Source organism: Apium graveolens, chromosome 3 (assembly GCF_009905375.1).
Source record: "Apium graveolens cultivar Ventura chromosome 3, ASM990537v1, whole genome shotgun sequence".
NCBI classification, from domain to species: Eukaryota; Viridiplantae; Streptophyta; class Magnoliopsida; order Apiales; family Apiaceae; genus Apium; species Apium graveolens.
This window is the reverse complement of record NC_133649.1, coordinates 253970982-253993736: the sequence shown is the minus strand read 5'-3', so window position 1 is coordinate 253993736 and position 22755 is coordinate 253970982.

Below are 22755 nucleotides of genomic sequence, written 5' to 3'. Positions count from 1 at the left end.
TTTTTACTATTGCAAAAGGCAAGAAAATTCAAAATCAAAGATCCAAGCTTCCTAAATTGGTGAGTTAATTCCCTAATCATCTTCATGCTTAGTTAGGGCTATATCATGAGTTTAAGCCATCAATTCCTTCTCAATCTTCTTCATTTAATCAAAGAAGAAGACAATGAATAGTGTTTTCAAGTTTTTAACTTGAAATTTTTTCTTGTTTTCCTTGAAGATCCAAGCATTCCTAAGACTTCTCAAAGCTTCTTAAGGCTTCCTAGCTACTCCCACCACTTCAAGGAAGGTATATCATCTCCAAACCCTAGATTCCTATGTATTATAAGATGATTTTTATTAGTAGGGTGATATTGTAGCTTGATGTTTGTGATTTAGAGTTTGGGATTGAAATGGTATTGAAATGGAATGGTAAATGTTGTTGTTTTGATTAAAAGAACTTAAGTATGGTTAAAGTTAAGCTTAGGCATAATTATGAATGTTAAAATTGAATTGGTTGGGGTTGTTATGATGTGATAAGGATGGATGTTGGTTGTATGTTGGATTTGAGGTTGAATTGGGTTGGTTTTGAATGGTTTAAAATTGGGAAATCGCATAAACATAGCCGTCGTAACGTCCGATTTTCTTTAGACTATTTTTGTGCATAACATTAGGACCCGAGAACCCCCTGCTAGATTATTACCATTGCCATTTCTAGATAGCTCGTGTTACGAGCTTCGTTTTGATATGTAGTTCGTTCGATTCCGATGCACGGTTTAGGAGAAACGACCGTTTCAAGTAACGGCATTTCGCGAATGAAACTTTTCCCCTCGCCTTACTTTGAAACATAGGTTAAAGACCAAAAAGGGTTAATTAATGTATGAAACATTTATGGTAAGTGTGTTAGGCAGTTGGTAAGACACTCGCGAAGGAATCGCCTTAAAACTCGTAAAGGTTAAATTATTAAAAATGGTGGAGCCGAGGGTACCCGAGTGACTTAAGCGAGTCAGTAAGCGCAAAACAAGCGTTAGAGTCTAAGTTAGTTAAAGTATAGATTTACAAGTGACTTTGGTTTAATTCCAACTTACTTGTTGTTTATAGGTTACCAAACTCGTCCCGAGCCTTTTATCACCCCAAGTCGCTCAGGCAAGTTTTCTACCCGTTATAACTGTTGTTGTGATGTATATATGTATTTGCATTATCTTGCGATAGATGCATGTTGGTTAATTAGCAAATGTTGCAATATATTGAAGCATGCTGCTATGGTATATATATATGCATGCCTGTTTCGTATTCTTTCCATATATATCTGTTGATTCAGTTGATAATACCTATGCTAAAGGATAGCGGTAATTTGCATATACCCTTTGTATAGGGACCCAAAGGTGAAAATATTTTCTAAAACCGGGAGTCGAGGATCCCGAGTAGATTTTTTATATATGGATATAAATATATATATATACTTATATATATATACATGGTCATAGTTTTCAAAACTATTAATCGAATAAGGGTTATTCGATAACTTTATATTAATTATTGAATATTATTTCGAATATTATTCGAGGGCTTATGACTCATTTATATTATTATTGAATATTACTTGGATATTCAATCGAGGATGTATGACTCCTTTATTTTATGAATATTATTTATAATATCCATTCGAGGTATTATAACTCCGCTTATTACTGAAATATATTCTTTATTTTATTAAAGAATAAGGTGTCAATAATCAAACTTATTTTCGATTATTCAAATAAAGATAGTACTTTCATATAAGTATATCTTTGGTTATTTAATACTCGTTTCAAGTATAAGTTTTAATACTTCTACTTCAATTATTTTTATAAAGATTATTCTTTATGGGAATATTATTTAAATAATAATATTCAGACATTTTCTAAATATTCTGGGGACTGATTTACTTCATTAAATCAGCTTTACTCCAAACACTCTTTAAAGTGTTTTCGAGTCTTCAAAATGATTTTTAAAAAAGTTAGAGCGGATCCCAAAACTCATTTTTATATTTAAGATCTTCCTTTTTAAGGGGATTTAAATACTCGCTCAAAACCTGAGGGATCCGGCTCTGTGGTGTATTTTATATTCGCAACACGGTTGCAGTTTTGGTAAATGAATTGATTACTTACCCAACGTTCGGGAAGTAAGTCCATCTATTGAGTCGGCATAAGCAACATGGGCTCAGTGGGCGTCCATGATAGTGTAAGTGGCTCAGTGGGAGTCCATCAAATGCATAAGTGGCTGAGTGGCAGTCCAGCATAAGGTCCTATTACGACCAGGGTGATGACCAGTGAGGAATTCGTCCATCTACTAGTAGAAAAGGTTACTCATGGGTATCTTTGCCTGATCAGCAAGATATCTGGTTTATGCCAAATTCTTTTCCTTTCCAAATTTATTGGATATTGCAATTCTGTTCATACTTTACATGACAGAGGTTTTCAGGAAATTGTATAAAGAAGATGTATATGTGGATATATATATATATATATATATATATATATATATATCAGAACTTAATGAAGTATATCATAACTTCATTTCCTTTAATAATATTTCAAAGATTTAATCTATTCAAATCTTGTCTTGTAGTCTCATCTATCTGATGAACTGTTGAAAGCTCATTATACTTTGAACAGTGGTAGTTCAAGTAGCTTTATAAATGATATAAGTGTAGTGAAGTATTTGGTAACTTCATCCCTTGTTTTTACTTATATCTAGTAAGTAATTATCTTACACATGATAAAAGATTTTAGTAAGTATCCATTTAGATACTTATATTATTGTTATCACTATGTATTATCTTGCGAGCTGTAAGGCTCACTCTTGCTTTATTTCTTCATCACACAACAACAGTTAGGAAAGATGGCCAGACTCCAGCAGACCCAGCGCAAGCGCGTGGGAAGCGTCCCGCGTCTTCCCGATGATGTTGTAGCTGCTATAGCTGCAGAGGTAGATCTATTGTAGATCAGACCATCTACTTTTGAGAATCAATTATGTATAATTATAACTTGTGGCAGATAATGGCAAATAACTGTAAATTTATCAAGTAATCATTTTGGGTTGTAATAACTTTTAAATTGTGGATTCAAAGACTTGTACTTATTTTAATTTCATCTCTGAGACTATAACGGGTTGTGGTGTGTGTTAGTGTGGGGTCACAGCATAAGGTTATTATTATTAATTAAGTGAAGTGATATTGTGGAAAGAAAGACCGTGACAACCCGGATCCCCGACCCCGGATCTGGGGGTGTTACAGAAATGGTATCAGAGCTAAGCGTTATAAACCTCAGAGATGATGTGTCGATATAATAACAAACTCACAAAGATAATAAGAACTCTTGCCAAGTTCATGGTCGGACTACTTAAAGTAGTGCTGACAGTTAAAACCCTTACGGGAACCCTTATAAGTATCATGATAGTAACTTAGCTCGTTTAATGTGTAGGCGCCTGAGATAGAGCACCCTGAGATGTTCGAGCGTGAGCATGATGAGGCACTGCTAGATGTTGAGGATCAGGAGGAGCCTGAGATGGAGGAGGATGAGGAGGACCCCTCAGAGGAGTCAGAGATGGAGGTCATTGCTATTTCAGATGAGGAGGACCCCTTAGAGGAGTCAGAGATAGAGGTTATTGCTATTCCAGATGAGGAGGACCCGGATGAGGTCCCAGTAGCTGAGGAGCGTGTTGGACCTATGGTAGTGTATGCTGGTACCCCATTACCCACACTTCCGGTGGTCAGAGCCCCTACCCCTCCACCACTATCCTGGATTCCCGATGATGACAGCTCAGAGACCCATACTTCCGAGCCTAGGCAGACCGAAGAGGCACCCTCAGCGGCTCCGGATTCACCACCTCTTGACCCTGCCCACAGGCAGTCTTCGTTAGCTCATGGATATGTTCAGGATGTTCTGAGGACCCGCGTGGCTGTTGCCGAGGGCCGACTGGATGAGGCCAGGCGGGAGTTGGATGCAGAGAGGGCGGGTAGGCGTACCCGAGCTTATGAGACTAGGGCTTCTATACCCCGATCCTTGAGGAGGGAGCTTACGGGGATAGAGCTCACATCCCGAGCGAGGCTCAGATCGCTCCAGGGGGACAGGCATGGTAGGATCTCCAGGCGGCAGGCCGACTATATCTTCCGTCGTGTGATGGAAAGGGTATGGGAGTTGACCCGCTCCGGTGTGTGATTCAGGATTGATGATGGAATAGTCTAGTTGTCTAGTTAGCCGAGGCCTTAGTAAGAGCCAATTTTCCGGGATAGTTGACTTGTATATAGCATCCCTTTTTCTGACTAGACAGATAGACTCTTGTGTATCACTTTTGGGACAGATGACTGTAGCACTGTTGTACTTTTGACCAGATCAAACTATGTATTTCTTGCATTATGTATATATTTGTTTCCTTTGGTTCAGTTCATTAGTGACGGGATCACTGCTTTTATCATTATTATTACTGCACTTCGTATTAGAACTTTCTTAAAATAATAGAATTGCGATATACGTTCTCCCCATTATAAGAGCTGTGCAAGGCACAATGTTGTATATGATTGTGACCTAACGTTGAATTTCCCAATAATTTTTTTTATTATCAGAATCATGCCGCCAAGAAAGATTGGAACTAGGGCGAACCCTGGATCTGAGGACCAGGGAAGCCATAACCAGGATGATAGGAACCAGGAACATAGTGAAGAGGAAGATGAGGATTATGTGGAACAGGATGACTCCCTGTATGAGGAGGAAGAGGAAACATATGATGTTGAGGGATTTGAGATAGAGGCTGAAGAAGGAGAAACCGAGGTTGAGCAACCGGTACCAAACCCGGGCATGGATCCCATGGGCCAGTTCATGCAACTCCTAAGGCAGAATTTGGAACGTCAACCCAACCCACCCCCTCAAGGAAATAACAATACTGTGGCAAACTCTTTCAGGGCTTTTAAGTCCCTTAAGCCCCCTGAGTTCCACGGATCAGCCGACCCAGTTGAGGCAAGGGCATGGTTAAAGGAAATGGAGAAATCCTTTGAGATTTTGAGTACCGATGAGGCACAGAAGACTGTATTTGCTATCTACCTTCTGAAAGGAGAAGCTAACTACTGGTGGGAGGCCAAGAAAAACATGGAGACAGATGCTATTATAACCTGGGAGAGATTTAGTCAGTTGTTTCTGGGAAAGTATTTCCCGAGGTTTATGGAAAACCAGATGGAGCTCAAGTTCTTGGAGCTAAAGCAGAATAACTTGTCTGTAGCAGAGTACGAAGCGAAATTTACTAAGTTATCAAGGTTTGTGCCGGAGTTTGTGAGCACCGAGGAAAAGAAAGCTAGGAGGTTTCAGCAGGGACTGAAACCGTGGATTCAGAATAGGGTGGCAATCCTTGAGCTTACGGATTATGCCACTCTGGTGCAAAAGGCAACGATTGTAGAAGTCGGAAGTGAACAGATGCAGAAGGAAAGAGAGAAGAAAGGAATAAAGAGGAAAAGTATGAGCATGGGTGGAGGTTCCGCAGGAAGGAGCTTCCCAACTAGATTTAATCGAGGAGCAGTGTCCCTACCAGGAAGGAACACTGGGTTTAAGCGGCCAATGAGTGTGAGCGTGAGCCAGGGCGGCCAGAAGTCAAGAATGTCCTATTCCAACCAGTCTCGACCCCCATTGCCAGCCTGTAACATATGTGGAAGGAATCACACTGGGGAGTGTAAAGGAAAGCCAGTAACCTGCTTTAAGTGCGGTCGGGAAGGCCACTATTCAACTAAGTGCCCATCATCAACCCCTGCCGTCATTCCAACCACCACTTGTCATCAGTGTGGACGCCCAGGTCATTGGAAGAGGGAATGCCCAATGAACAAACCAGCAGCTTCGGGAGCAAGCAGGGCTGCTTCTAATAAGCCACCTACTGCGAGGACTTTCAACATGACAGTCCAGGATGCTATGAAAGATTCAGATGTGATAGCATGTACCCTTTTTCTAAATTCAGTCAGTGCAAACATTTTATTTGATTCGGGAGCAACTAAATCTTTTATATCAAAGGACCTTGCGCGTAAGTTAAGACTTAAGGCTGAACCCTTGATAGAACCCTTACAAGTAGAAATAGCCAATCATGAAATTATTCTATTAACCAGATTCACCCCGCCTGTGAGATAGTGTAATAACCCCAAAATTTTCAACTTTTTGTAACCCTTGTGAATAGTGTTTTAGCTGAATGAGAAAACTTTTCACGTCACACTATGTAGGGGTTCTGTTATGGATATTCTGGGATATTATTAGTACTCTATGAAGTATATAAGTGTATGTAAAGATCGTCAGAATCCAATTCCGAACACTTTGGTTTTTCCCGGAAATCCACAAGATACGGAGAGAATTGAGTATATGATAACAGGATAACAAGGATTTAAATTAAAGGATTATAATAGAGGATCATAAAAAGGAATATAATGTATTGAGAAAGGTCAAGGGAAACTAAGTAATAAGATCCCGGGTATGATCCTTCAAACGATAAACGAGAACGAAGTTAAGCGAACCGTATAACAGATCAGCGGTCATTAGGCAAACGATTAGGAAGTTAATCAAAGGGATTAGTGGGAATGATGTCATCCAACCAATAGAAAGAGGACAAGGAAGGGAGGATGACATCATGAGGATGACACAAGCATGACATGGGAAGGAAGGAGGTGTGGTGGCTTTGTAACCACACAAATTCAAGGGCAAGAAGGTAATTGACTAAATCAAACACAAAAGCAAAGCAACCAAGCCAAGTAAAATCATTTTCATCAAAAATCAAAAAGCAACCAAGGCTTGTTCTTGAAGAGCTCTCGGCTTTTTAGCATTTTAAAGGCAAAGAATTTCAAAACTCAAGATCCAAGCCTCCTAAATTGGTAAGATAATTCCCTAATCATCTTCATGCTTAGTTAGGACTATATCATGAGTTTAAGCCATTAATTCCTTCTCAATCTTCTTCATTTAATCAAATAAGAAGACAATGAATAGTGTTTTCAAGTTTTTAACTTGAAATTTTTCTTGTTTTTCTTGAAGATCCAAGCATTCTTAAGACTTCTCAAAGCTTCTTAAGGCTTCCTAGCTCCTCCCACCACTTCAAGGAAGGTATACCATCTCCAAACCCTAGGTTCCTATATATTATAAGATGATTTTGATTAGTAGGATGATATTGTAGCTTGTTGTTGTGATTAGAGTTTGGGATTTGAAATGGTAGTGAAATGGAATGGTAAATGTTGTGGTTTTGATTTAAAAGAACTTAAGTATGATTAAAGTTAAGTTTAGGCATAAGTATGAATGATTAAATTGAATTGGTTGGGGTTGTTATGATGTGATAAGGATGGATGTTGGTTGTATGTTGGATTTGAGGTTGATTTGGAATGGTTTTGAATGGTTTAAAATATTGGAAATCGCGTAAACACAGCCGTCATAACGTCCAATTTTCTTTGGACTGTTTTTGTGCATAGCATTAGGACCCGAGAACGCCCTGCTAGATTAGACCACTGCCATGTTTAGATAGCTCATGTTACGAGCTTCGTTTTGATATGTAGTTCGTTCGATTCCGATGCACGGTTTAGGAGAAACGACCGTTTCAAGTAACGGCGTTTCGCGAACGAAACTTTTTCCCTCGCCTTACTTTGAAACATAGGTTAAAGACCAAAAAGGGTTAATTAATGTATGAAACATTTATGGTAAGTGTGTTAGGCAGTTGGTAAGACACTCGCGAAGGAATCGCTTTAAAACTCGTAAAGGTTAAATTATTAAAAATGGTGGAGCCGAGGGTACCCGAGTGACTTAAGCAAATCAGTGAGCGCAAAACAAGCGTTAGAGTCTAAGTTAGTTAAAGTATAGATTTACAAGTGATTTTGGTTTAATTCCAACTTGTTGTTTATAGGTTACCAGACTCGTCCCGAGCCTTTTATCACCCCGAGTCGCTCAGGCAAGTTTTCTACCCGTTATAACTGTTGTTGTGATGAATATATGTATTTGCATTATCTTGTGATAGATGCATGTTGGTTAATTAGCAAATGTTGCAATATATTGAAGCATGCTACTATGGTATATATATATATGCATGCCTGTTTCGTATTCTTTCCATATATATCTGTTGATTCAGTTGATAATACTTATGCTAGAGGATAGCGGTAATTTGCATATACCCTTAGTATAGGGACCCAAAGGTGAAAATATTTTCTAAAACCGGGAGTCGAGGATCCCGAGTAGATTTTGTATATATGGATATAAATATATATATATATATATATATATATATACTTATATATATATATATGGTCATAGTTTTCAAAACTATTAATCGAATAAGGTTTATTCGATAACTTTAACTTTATTTTATTATTGAATATTATTTTGAATATTCATTCGAGGGCTTATGACTCTTTCTTATTATTTATTGAATATTATTTGAATATTCATTCGAGGGCTTATGACTCTTTCTTATTATTTATTGAATATTATTTGAATATTCATTCGAGGGCTTATGACTCAGTTTATATTATTTAATGAATATTATTTGAATATTCATTTGAGTATCTATGACTCCGATTATTTGCTGAGATATATTCTTTATTTTATTAAAGAATAAGGTGTTAATAATCAAACTTATTTTTGATTATTCAAATAAAGATAGTACTTTCATATAAGTATATCTTTGGTTATTTAATACTCGTTTCAAGTAGAAGTTTTAATACTTCTACTTCAATTATTTTTATAAAGATTATTCTTTATGGGAATATTATTTAAATAATAATATTCAGTCATTTTCTAAATATTCTGGGGACTGATTTACTTCATTAAATCAGCTTTACTCCAAACACTCTATAAAGTGTTTTCGAGTCTTCAAAATGATTTTTAAAGTCAGAGCGGATCCCAAAACTCATTTTTATATTTAAGATCTTCCTTTTTTAAGGGGATTTAAATACTCGCTCAAAACCTGGGGAATCCGGCTCTGTGGTGTATTTTATATTCGCAACGAGGTTGCAGTTTTGGTAAATGAATTGATTACTTGCCCAATGTTCGGGAAGTAAGCCCATCTAATTGAGTCGGCATAAGCGACAGGCCGGGGTACGGTCTATCAAAGTATAAGTGGCTGGGTGGCAGTCCATCAACGCGTAAGAGGCCGGGTGGCGGTCCAGCACAAGGTCCTTATGTGGCCAGGGTGATGACCGGTGGGGGATTCATCCATCTACTAGTAGAAAAGGTTACTTATTGGTATCTTTGCCTGATCAGCAAGATATCTGGTTTATGCCAAAATTCTTTTCCTTTCCAAAATTTATTGGATGTTTCAAACTCTGTTCATACTTTACATAACAGAGGTTCCAGGAAATGTTTAAGAGATATATATGTGGATATATATATATCGGGACTAAATAAAGTATCTCGTAACTTTTTTTTCATTCAATAATATTTCAAAGATTGAATCTATTCAAGTCTTAACTTGTGGTCTCATCTATGGGATGTTTTTCTTAAAACTTATAATACTTTGAACGGTGGTAGTTCAAGTAGCTTTATAAATGATATAAGTGTGGTGAAGTATTGGTAACTTCATTCCTTGTTTTTACTTATATCTAGTAAGTTATTATCTTACACATGATAGAGATTCTATTAAGTATCCATTTAGATACTTATATTATTGTTATCACTATGTATTATCTTGCGAGCTGTAAGGCTCACTCTTGCTTTATTTCTTCATCACACAACAACAGTTAGGAGAGATGGCCAGACTCCAGCAGACCCAGCGCAAGCGCGGGGAAGCGTCCCGCGTCTTCCCGATGATGTTGTAGCTGCTATAGCTGCAGAGGTAGATCCATTGTAATTCAGACCATCTACTTTTGAGAATCAATTATGTATAATTATAACTTGTGGCAGATAATGGCAAATAACTGTAAATTTATCAAGTAATCATTTTGGGTTGTAATAACTTTTAAATTGTGGATTCAAAGACTTGTACTTATTTCAATTTCATCTCTGAGACTATAACGGGTTGTGGTGTGTGTTAGTACGGGGTCACAGCATGAGGTTATTTATTATTAATTAAGTGAAGTGATATTGTGGAAAGAAAGACCGTGACAACCCGGATCCCCGACCCCGGATCTGGGGGTGTTACAGAAATGGTATCAGAGCCAAGCGTTATAAACCTCAGAGATGATGCGTCGATATAATAACAAACTCACAAAGATAATAAGAACTCTTGCCAAGTTCATGGTCGGACTACTTAAAGTAGTGCTGACAGTTAAAACCCTTACGGGAACCCTTATAAGTATCATGATAGTAACTTAGCTCGTTTAATGTGTAGGCGCCTGAGATAGGGGACCCTGAGATGTTCGAGCGCGAGCATGATGAGGCACTTCTAGATGTTGAGGATCAGGAGGAGCCTGAGATGGAGGAGGATGAGGAGGACCCCTCAGAGGAGTCAGAGACGGAGGTCATTGCTATTCCAGATGAGGAGGACCCGGATGAGGTCCCAGTAGCTGAGGAGCGTGTGGGACCTATGGTAGTGTATGCTGGTATCCCATTACCCACACTTTCGGTGGTCAGAGCCCCTACCCCTCCACCACTATCTTGAATTCCTGATGATGACGGCTCAGAGACCCATACTTCCGAGCCTAGGCAGACCGAGGAGGCACCCTCAGCGGCTCCGGATTCACCACCTCTTGACCCTGCCCACAGGCAGTCTTCGTTAGCTCATGGATATGTTCAGGATGTATTGAGGACCCGAGTGGCTGTTGCCGAGGGCCGACTAGATGAGGCCAGGAGGGAGTTGGATGCAGAGAGGGCGGGTAGGCGTACCCGAGCTTATGAGACTAGGGCTTCTATACCCCGATCCTTGAGGAGGGAGCTTACGGGGATAGAGCTCACATCCCGAGCGAGACTCAGATCGCTCCAGGGGGACAGGCATGGTAGGATCTCCAGGCGGCAGGCCGACTATATCTTCCATCGTGCGATGGAAAGGGTTTGGGAGCTGACCCGCTCTGGTGTGTGATTCAGCATTGATGATGGAATAGTCTAGTTGTCTAGTTAGCCGAGGCCTTAGTAAGAGCCAATTTTCCGGGATAGTTGACTTGTATATAGCATCCCTTTTTCTGACTAGACAGATAGACTCTTGTGTATCACTTTTGGGACAGATGACTGTAGCACTGTTGTATTTTTGACCAGATCAAACTATGTATTTCTCGCATTATGTATATATTTGTTTCCTTTCGGTTCAGTTCCATAGTGACGGGATCACTATTTTTATCATTATTATTACTGCACTTCGTATTAGAACTTTCTTAAAATAATAGAATTCCGTTATACGTTCTCCCCATTATAAGAGCTGTGCAAGGCACAATGTTGTATATGATTGTGACCTAACGTTGAATTTTCCCAATAATTGTTTTTATTATTATCAGAATCATGCCGCCAAGAAAGATTGGAACTAGGGCGAACCCTGGATCTGAAGACCAGGGAAGCCATAACCAGGATGATAGGAACCAGGAGCACAGTGAAGAGGAAGATGAGGATTATGTGGAACAGGATGACTCCCTGTATGAAGAGGAAGAGGAAACATATGATGTTGAGGGATTTGAGATAGAGGCTGAAGAAGGAGAAACCGAGGTAGAACAACCAGTACCAAACCCAGGCATGGATCCCATGGGCCAGTTCATGCAACTCCTAAGACAGAATTTGGAACGTCAACCCAACCCACCCCCTCAAGGAAGTAACAATGTTGTGGCAAACTCTTTCAGGGCTTTTAAGTCCCTTAAGCCTCCTGAGTTCCACGGATCAGCCGACCCAGTTGAGGCAAGGGCATGGTTAAAGGAAATGGAGAAATCTTTTGAGATTTTGAGTACCGAGGAGGCACAGAAGACTGTATTTGCTACCTACCTTCTGAAAGGAGAAGCTAACTACTGGTGGGAGTCCAAGAAAAACATGGAGACAGATGCTATTATAACCTGGGAGAGATTTAGTCAGTTGTTTCTGGGAAAGTATTTCCCGAGGTTTATGGAAAACCAGATGGAGCTCAAGTTCTTGGAGCTAAAGCAGAATAACTTGTCTGTAGCAGAGTACGAAGCGAAATTTACTGAGTTATCAAGGTTTGTGCCGGAGTTTGTGAGCACCGAGGAAAAGAAAGCTAGGAGGTTTCAGCAGGGACTGAAACCGTGGATTCAGAATAGGGTGGCAATCCTTGAGCTTACGGACTATGCCACTCTGGTGCAAAAGGCAACGATTGTAGAAGTCGGAAGTGAACAGATGCAGAAGGAAAGAGAGAAGAAAGGAATAAAGAGGAAAAGTATGAGCATGGGTGGAGGTTCCACAGGAAGGAGCTTCCCAACTAAATTTAATCGAGGAGCAGTGTCCCTACCAGGAAGGAACACTGGGTTTAAGCGTCCAATGAGTGTGAGTGTGAGCCAGGGCGGCCAGAAGTCAAGAATGTCCTATTCCAACCAGTCTCGACCCCCATTGCCATCCTGTAACATATGTGGAAGGAATCACACTGGGGAGTGTAAAGGAAAGCCTGTAACCTGTTTTAAGTGCGGTCAGGAAGGCCACTACTCAAATAAGTGCCCATCATCAACCCCTGCCGTCATTCCAACCGCCACTTGTCATCAGTGCGGACGCCCGGGTCATTGGAAGAGGGAATGCCCAATGAATAAACCAGCAGCTTCGGGAGCAAGCAGGGCTGCTTCCAATAAGCCACCTACTGCGAGGACTTTTAACATGACAGTCCAGGATGCTATGAAAGATTCAGATGTGATAGAAGGTACCCTTTCTCTAAATTCAGTCAGTGCAAATGTTTTATTTGATTCGGGAGCAACTAAATCTTTTATATCAAAGGACCTTGCGCGTAAGTTAAGACTTAAGGCTGAACCCTTGATAGAACCCTTACAAGTAGAAATAGCCAATCATGAAATTATTCCTGTTAACCAGATTCACCCCGCCTGTGAGATAGGCATAGGGGAGCAATCTTTCAGTGTTGATCTGATTCCTTTTAAATTAGGGGAGTTTGATGTGATTTTGGGAATGGACTGGCTATCTAGCAACGATGCTCAGATAGACTGTAAAGGGAAGAAAGTTAAGTTAAATATCCCTGGGAAGAAAGAAGTTATATTTAGAGGAAAGAGGCAGGCGCATAAATTTTTGACCATGGCCCAGGCCAAAAGGATGCTACGAAAAGGAAGTGAGGCTTACCTAGCCTATGTGGTGGACACGCAGAAGGAGGTGCCCAACTTACAAGATATTCCAGTAGTCAACGAATTTGAAGATGTATTCCCACAAGACCTTCCTGGATTACCACCCGATAGAGTGATTGAATTTGCTATTGAGTTGGCCCCAGGGACGGCGCCAGTTTCAAAAGCACCTTACCGGTTAGCCCCGTTAGAAATGAAGGAATTAGCTATCCAATTGCAGGAACTCTTGGATAAGGGTATGATAAGACCCAGTGTGTCTCCGTGGGGAGCACCAGTTTTATTTGTTAAGAAGAAAGATGGGAGCATGAGGTTGTGCATAGACTATCGAGAGTTGAACAAGCTAACCATAAAGAACAGGTACCCATTGCCTAGAATAGACGATCTGTTTGACCAGCTAAAGGATGCTGTTTATTTTTCCAAGATCGACCTGAGAACTGGATATCACCAACTAAAGATTAAACCCGAAGATATTTCCAAGACAGCGTTCCGTACCAGGTATGGGCATTATGAGTTCTTGGTAATGTCCTTTGGATTAACCAACGCCCCAGCGGCTTTCATGGATTTAATGAATAGAGTATTTAAGAAGTACTTGGACAAGTGTGTGATAGTTTTTATCGATGATATTTTGATCTACTCAAGGACTGAGGCAGAACATGTAGAGCATTTGAGGATAGCTCTAGGAATACTCAGAGAGGAGCAGTTATATGCCAAATTCTCGAAGTGTGAATTCTGGCGGAATGAAGTACAGTTTTTAGGACATGTGATCAATAAAGAAGGAGTATTGGTCGACCCCTCCAAGATAGAGGCGGTCTCAAATTGGGAAAGGCCAACCACACCCACAGAGGTAAGGAGTTTCATAGGATTGGTCGGCTACTATCGTAGATTTGTTCAGGACTTTGCGAAGATCGCAGCCCCTTTGACACGACTTACTCGTAAGACAGAGAAGTTTGAATGGACGGAGAAATGCGATAACAGTTTTCAGGAATTAAAGAAAAGGTTGATAACGGCTCCGGTATTGGCATTGCCGGACGGAAAAGGAGATTTTGTGATATATAGTGACGCGTCGCACAAAGGATTAGGATGTGTGCTTATGCAGCACGGTAAAGTTATTGCGTATGCGTCGAGACAACTGAAGGAATACGAGGTTAGATATCCTACTCATGACCTTGAGCTCGCGGCAATAGTATTTGCTTTAAAAATTTGGAGGCACTACTTGTATGGAGAGAAGTGCGAGATTTTCACAGACCATAAGAGCCTCAAGTACATATTTACGCAGAAAGAGCTCAACATGCGCCAGAAGAGATGGTTAGAACTAATCAAGGACTATGATTGTGAGATTCTCTATCATCCAGGGAAAGCCAATGTGGTGGCTGATGCCCTTAGTAGAAAGGAAAGACTCAGAATGATAACGACTTCGGAATAGTTGATAAGGGATTTTGAGAGAATGGAAATAGAAGTAAAGGTAACCGGAACCGGAACTGAAAAGCTTTTTGAGATCTCAATGCAGCCAGAGTTATTGGAAAAGATCAGATTGTGCCAGGAGAAAATAATGAACGAAGGCAGAGAGTCAATGACTGGAGAGGAGATCCATACTGAGAAAGATGATAAAGGGATAATGAGGTACTCCTACCGAATTTGGGTTCCGAATGTTCAAGAACTTAAAGATGAGATTTTGGATGAAAGTCATAGTTCAAGGTATTCCATTCACCCGGGAAGTACAAAGATGTATAGGGATTTGAAGGAATATTACTGGTGGCCCAACATGAAGAGGGACGTAGCAGAATGGGTAAACAAGTGTTTGACTTGCCAAAGAGTAAAGGCAGAGCACCAGAGACCCAGTGGACTTTTGCGACCCCTGGAGATTCCCGAATGGAAATGGGAACAGATAGCGATGGATTTTGTTGTAGGCTTGCCAAGGACGAAAGCCAATCACGACGCCATTTGGGTAATTATAGACCGATTGACAAAGTCAGCTCATTTCATTCCTATCAATGAGAGATACACAGTCGATAGACTGGTGGACATTTACCTTAAGGAAATAGTGACACGACATGGAGTCCCAGCGTCCATTATCTCAGTCCGAGACCCCAGGTTCAACTCCAGATTTTGGAGGAGCTTTCAGGAGTGTGCGGGGACCAAGTTAAATATGAGTACCGCGTACCATCCCCAGACGGATGGACAGAGTGAAAGGACCATCCAGACACTAGAAGATATGTTGAGAGTCTGTGCAATAGACCTTAAAGGAAGTTGGGATGATCACTTGCCGTTGATCGAGTTTTCTTATAACAATAGCTTTCATGCTAGCATCGGAATGCCGCCTTATGAGGCCCTGTACGGAAGAAGGTGTCGATCTCCCTTATACTGGGATGAAGTAGGAGAGCGGAAGATGCTCGGACCCGAAGTGGTCCAAAGGACCAAAGATATAGTGGATCTTATCAGAGGGCGACTTGTGGCAGCCCAAGACAGATAGAAAAAATATGCAGACCTAGCCCGAAAGGACAAGGAATATGAAGTAGGGGACTTAGTACTGCTGAAAGTATCCCCTTGGAAGGGATTAATGAGGTTCGGAAAGAAAGGAAAACTAAGTCCAAGATACATTGGACCTTTTGAGATATTAAGACGGATTGGAAAGTTAGCTTACGAGCTAGCCCTACCCCCTAATTTGCAACAAGTTCATAATGTGTTCCATGTGTCAGTGCTAAGGAGGTATCATCGGGATGCCAGGCACATAGTGGAGTACGAGCAGGTGGATATGCAGCCAGATCTAACTTACGTGGAGAAGCCAGTAAGGATTATGGATAAGAAGGAGCAGGTGCTTCGGAACAAAGTGATCAAGCTAGTCAGAGTACTATGGCAGAATCACAACGTGGAAGAATCAACTTGGGAACTAGAGAGCACAATGCTAGAAAAGTACCCCCATTTGTTTTCTGTTTGATTCCGGGACGGAATCCTTTTAAGGAGGGGAGACTGTAATAACCCCAAAATTTTCAACTTTTTGTAACCCTTGTGAATAGTGTTTTAGCTGAATGAGAAAACTTTTCACGTCACACTATGTAGGGGTTCTGTTATGGATATTCTGGGATATTATTAGTACTCTATGAAGTATATAAGTGTATGTAAAGATCGTCAGAATCCAATTCCGAACACTTTGGTTTTTCCCGGAAATCCACAAGATACGGAGAGAATTGAGTATATGATAACGGGATAAAAAGGATTTAAATTAAAGGATTTAAATTAAAGGATTATAATAGAGGATCATAAAAAGGAATATAATGTCTTGAGAAAGGTTAAGGGAAACTAAGTAATAAGATCCCGGGTATGATCCTTCAAACGATAAACGAGAACGAAGTTAAGCGAACCGTATAACAGATCAGCGGTCATTAGGCAAACGATTAGGAAGTTAATCAAAGGGATTAGTGGGAATGATGTCATCCAACCAATAGAAAGAGGACAAGGAAGGGAGGATGACATCATGAGGATGACACAAGCATGACATGGGAAGGAAGGAGGTGTGGTGGCTTTGTAACCACACAAATTCAAGGGCAAGAAGGTAATTGACTAAATCAAACACAAAAGCAAAGCAACCAAGCCAAGTAAAATCATTTTCATCAAAAATCAAAAAGCAACCAAGGCTTGTTCTTGAAGAGCTCTCGGCTTTTTAGCATTTTAAAGGCAAAGAATTTCAAAACTCAAGATCCAAGCCTCCTAAATTGGTAAGATAATTCCCTAATCATCTTCATGCTTAGTTAGGACTATATCATGAGTTTAAGCCATTAATTCCTTCTCAATCTTCTTCATTTAATCAAAGAAGAAGACAATGAATAGTGTTTTCAAGTTTTTAACTTGAAATTTTTATTGTTTTTCTTGAAGATCCAAGCATTCTTAAGACTTCTCTAAGCTTCTTAAGGCTTCCTAGCTCCTCCCACCACTTCAAGGAAGGTATACCATCTCCAAACCCTAGGTTCCTATATATTATAAGATGATTTTGATTAGTAGGATGATATTGTAGCTTGTTGTTGTGATTAGAGTTTGGGATTTGAAATGGTAGTGAAATGGAATGGTAAATGTTGTGGTTTTGATTTAAAAGAACTTAAGTATGATTAAAGTTAAGTTTAGGCATAAGTATGAATGATTAAATTGAATTGGTTGGGGTTTTTATGATGTGATAAGGATGGATGTTGGTTGTATGTTGGATTTGAGGTTGATTTGGAATGGTTTAAAATATTGGAAATCGCGTAACCATAGCCGTCGTAACGTCCGATTTTCTTTGGACTGTTTTTGTGCATAGCATTAGGACCCGAGAACCCCCTGCTAGATTAGACCACTGCCATGTTTAGATATCTCATGTTACGAGTTTCGTTTTGATATGTAGTTCGTTCGATTCCGATGCACGGTTTAGGAGAAACGACCGTTTCAAGTAACGGCGTTTCGCGAACGAAACTTTTTCCCTCGCCTTACTTTGAAACATAGGTTAAAGACCAAGAAGGGTTAATTAATGTATGAAACATTTATGGTAAGTGTGTTAGGCAGTTGGTAAGACACTCGCGAAGGAATCGCTTTAAAACTCGTAAAGGTTAAATTATTAAAAATGGTGGAGCCGAGGGTACCCGAGTGACTTAAGCAAATCAGTGAGCGCAAAACAAGCGTTAGAGTCTAAGTTAGTTAAAGTATAGATTTACAAGTGATTTTGGTTTAATTCCAACTTACTTGTTGTTTATAGGTTACCAGACTCGTCCCGAGCCTTTTATCACCCCGAGTCGCTCAGGCAAGTTTTCTACCCGTTATAACTGTTGTTGTGATGAATATATGTATTTGCATTATCTTGTGATAGATGCATGTTGGTTAATTAGCAAATGTTGCAATATATTGAAGCATGCTACTATGGTATATATATATGCATGCCTGTTTCGTATTCTTTCCATATATATCTGTTGATTCAGTTGATAATACCTATGCTAGAGGATAGCGGTAATTTGCATATACCCTTAGTACAGGGACCCAAAGGTGAAAATATTTTCTAAAACCGGGAGTCGAGGATCCCGAGTAGATTTTGTATATATGGATATAAATATATATATATATACTTATATATATATATATATGGTCATAGTTTTCAAAACTATTAATCGAATAAGGTTTATTCGATAACTTTAACTTTATTTTATTATTGAATATTATTTTGAATATTCATTCGAGGGCTTATGACTCTTTCTTATTATTTATTGAATATTATTTGAATATTCATTCGAGGGCTTATGACTCTTTCTTATTATTTATTGAATATTATTTGAATATTCATTCGAGGGCTTATGACTCAGTTTATATTATTTAATGAATATTATTTGAATATTCATTTGAGTATCTATGACTCCGATTATTTGCTGAGATATATTCTTTATTTTATTAAAGAATAAGGTGTTAATAATCAAACTTATTTTTGATTATTCAAATAAAGATAGTACTTTCATATAAGTATATCTTTGGTTATTTAATACTCGTTTCAAGTAGAAGTTTTAATACTTCTACTTCAATTATTTTTATAAAGATTATTCTTTATGGGAATATTATTTAAATAATAATATTCAGTCATTTTCTAAATATTCTGGGGACTGATTTACTTCATTAAATCAGCTTTACTCCAAACACTCTATAAAGTGTTTTCGAGTCTTCAAAATGATTTTTAAAGTCAGAGCGGATCCCAAAACTCATTTTTATATTTAAGATCTTCCTTTTTTAAGGGGATTTAAATACTCGCTCAAAACCTGGGGAATCCGGCTCTGTGGTGTATTTTATATTCGCAACGAGGTTGCAGTTTTGGTAAATGAATTGATTACTTGCCCAATGTTCGGGAAGTAAGCCCATCTAATTGAGTCGGCATAAGCGACAGGCCGGGGTACGGTCTATCAAAGTGTAAGTGGCTGGGTGGCAGTCCATCAACGCGTAAGAGGCCGGGTGGCGGTCCAGCACAAGGTCCTTATGTGGCCAGGGTGATGACCGGTGGGGGATTCATCCATCTACTAGTAGAAAAGGTTACTTATTGGTATCTTTGCCTGATCAGCAAGATATCTGGTTTATGCCAAAATTCTTTTCCTTTCCAAAATTTATTGGATGTTTCAATCTCTGTTCATACTTTACATAACAGAGGTTCCAGGAAATGTTTAAGAGATATATATGTGGATATATATATCGGGACTAAATAAAGTATCTCGTAACTTTTTTTTCATTCAATAATATTTCAAAGATTGAATCTATTCAAGTCTTAACTTGTGGTCTCATCTATGGGATGTTTTTCTTAAAACTTATAATACTTTGAACGGTGGTAGTTCAAGTAGCTTTATAAATGATATAAGTGTGGTGAAGTATTGGTAACTTCATTCCTTAGTTTTTACTTATATCTAGTAAGTAATTATCTTACACATGATAGAGATTCTATTAAGTATCCATTTAGATACTTATATTATTGTTATCACTATGTATTATCTTGCGAGCTGTAAGGCTCACTCTTGCTTTATTTCTTCATCACACAACAACAGTTAGGAGAGATGGCCAGACTCCAGCAGACCCAGCGCAAGCGCGTGGGAAGCGTCCCGCGTCTTCCCGATGATGTTGTAGCTGCTATAGCTGCAGAGGTAGATCCATTGTAATTCAGACCATCTACTTTTGAGAATCAAATTATGTATAATTATAACTTGTGGCAGATAATGGCAATTAACTGTAAATTTATCAAGTAATCATTTTGGGTTGTAATAACTTTTAAATGGTGGATTCAAAGACTTGTACTTATTTCAATTTCATCTCTGAGACTATAACGGGTTGTGGTGTGTGTTAGTACGGGGTCACAGCATGAGGTTATTTATTATTAATTAAGTGAAGTGATATTGTGGAAAGAAAGACCGTGACAACCCGGATCCCCGACCCCGGATCTGGGGGTGTTACAGATAGGCATATGGGAGCAATCTTTTAGTGTTGATCTGATTCCTTTTAAGTTAGGGGAGTTTGATGTAATTTTGGGAATGGACTGGCTATCTAGCAATGATGCTCAGATAGACTGTAAAGGGAAGAAAGTTAAGCTAAATATCCCAGGGAAGAAGGAAGTTATATTTAGAGGAAAGAGGCAGACGCAGAAATTTTTGACTATGACCCAGGCCAGAAGGATGCTACGAAAAGGAAATGAGGCCTACCTAGCCTATGTGGTGGACACGCAGAAGGAGGTGCCCAACTTACAAGATATTCCAGTAGTCAACGAATTTGAAGATGTATTCCCACAAGACCTTCCGGGATTACCACTCGATAGAGTGATTGAATTTGCTATTGAGTTGGCCCCGGGGACGGCACCAGTTTCAAAGGCACCTTACTGGTTAGCCCCGTTAGAAATGAAGGAATTAGCTATCCAATTGCAGGAACTCTTGGATAAGGGTATGATAAGACCCAGTGTGTCTCCGTGGGGAGCACCAGTTTTATTTGTTAAGAAGAAAGATGGGAGCATGAGGCTGTGCATAGACTATCGAGAGTTGAACAAGCTAACGATAAAGAACAGGTACCCATTACCTAGAATAGATGATCTGTTCGACCAGCTAAAGGATGTTGTTTATTTTTCCAAGATCGACCTGAGAACTGGATATCACCAACTAAAGATTAAACCCGAAGATATTTCCAAGACAGCGTTCCGTACCAGGTATGGGCATTATGAGTTCTTGGTAATGTCCTTTGGATTAACCAACGCCCCAGCGACTTTCATGGATTTAATGAATAGAGTATTTAAGAAGTACTTGGACAAATGTGTGATAGTTTTTATTGATGATATTTTGATCTACTCAAGAACTGAGGCAGAACATGCAGAGCATTTGAGGATAGCTCTAGGAATACTCAGAGAGGAGCAGTTGTATGCCAAATTCTCGAAGTGTGAATTCTGGCGGAATGAAGTACAGTTTTTAGGACATGTGATCAATAAAGAAGGAGTATTGGTCGACCCCTTCAAGATAGAGGCGGTCTCAAATTGGGAAAGGCCAACCACACCCACAGAGGTAAGGAGTTTTATAGGATTGGCCGGCTACTATCGTAGATTTGTACAGGACTTTGCGAAGATCGCAGCCCCTTTGACACGACTTACTCGTAAGACAGAGAAGTTTGAATGGACGGAGAAATGCGAGAACAGTTTTCAGGAATTAAAGAAAAGGTTGATAACAGCTCCGGTATTGGCATTGCCGGACGGAAAAGGAGATTTTGTGATATATAGTGACGCGTCGCACAAAGGATTAGGATGTGTGCTTATGCAGCACGGTAAAGTGATTGCGTATGCGTCGAGACAATTGAAGGAATACGAGGTTAGATATCCTACTCATGACCTTGAGCTCGTGGCAATAATATTTGCCTTAAAAATTTGGAGGCACTACTTGTATGGAGAGAAGTGCGAGATTTTCACAGACCATAAGAGCCTCAAGTACATATTTACGCTGAAAGAGCTCAACATGCGCCAGAGGAGATGGTTAGAACTAATCAAGGACTATGATTGTGAGACTCTCTATCATCCAGGGAAAGCCAATGTGGTGGCTGATGCCCTTAGTAGAAAGGAAAGACTCAGAATGATAACAACTTCGGAAGAATTGATAAGGGATTTTGAGAAAATGGAAATAGAAGTAAAGGTAACCGGAACCGGAACTGAAAAGCTTTTTGAGATCTCAATGCAGCCAGAGTTATTGGAAAAGATCAGATTGTGCCAGGAGAAAATAATGAATGAAGGTAGAGAGTCAATGACTGGAGAGGAGATCCATACTGAGAAAGATGATAAAGGGATAATGAGGTACTCCTACCGGATTTGGGTTCCGAATGTTCAAGAGCTAAAAGATGAGATATTGGATGAAAGCCATAGTTCAAGGTATTCCATTCACCCAGGAAGTACCAAGATGTATAGGGATTTGAAGGAATATTACTGGTGGCCCAACATGAAGAGGGACGTAGCAGAATGGGTAAGCAAATGTTTGACTTGCCAAAGGGTAAAGGCAGAGCACCAGAGACCCAGTGGACTCTTACGACCCCTGGAGATTCCCGAATGGAAATGGGAACAGATAGCGATGGATTTTGTTGTAGGCTTGCCAAGGACGAAAGCCAATCACGATGCCATTTGGGTAATTATAGACCGACTGACAAAGTCAGCTCATTTCATTCCTATCAATGAGAGATACACAGTCGATAGACTGGTGGACATTTACCTTAAGGAAATAGTAACGCGACATGGAGTCCCAGCGTCCATTGTCTCAGACCGAGACCCCAGGTTCAACTCCAGATTTTGGAGGAGCTTTCAGGAATGTGCGGGGACTAAGTTAAATATGAGTACCGCGTACCATCCCCAGACGGATGGGCAGAGTGAAAGGACCATCCAGACACTAGAGGATATATTGAGAGTCTGTGCAATAGACTTTAAAGGGAGTTGGGATGATCACTTGTCGTTGATCGAGTTTTCTTATAACAATAGCTTTCATGCTAGCATCGGAATGCCGCCTTATGAGGCCCTGTACGGAAGAAGGTGTCGATCTCCCTTATACTAGGATGAAGTAGGAGAGCGGAAGATGCTCGGACCCGAAGTGGTCCAAAGGACC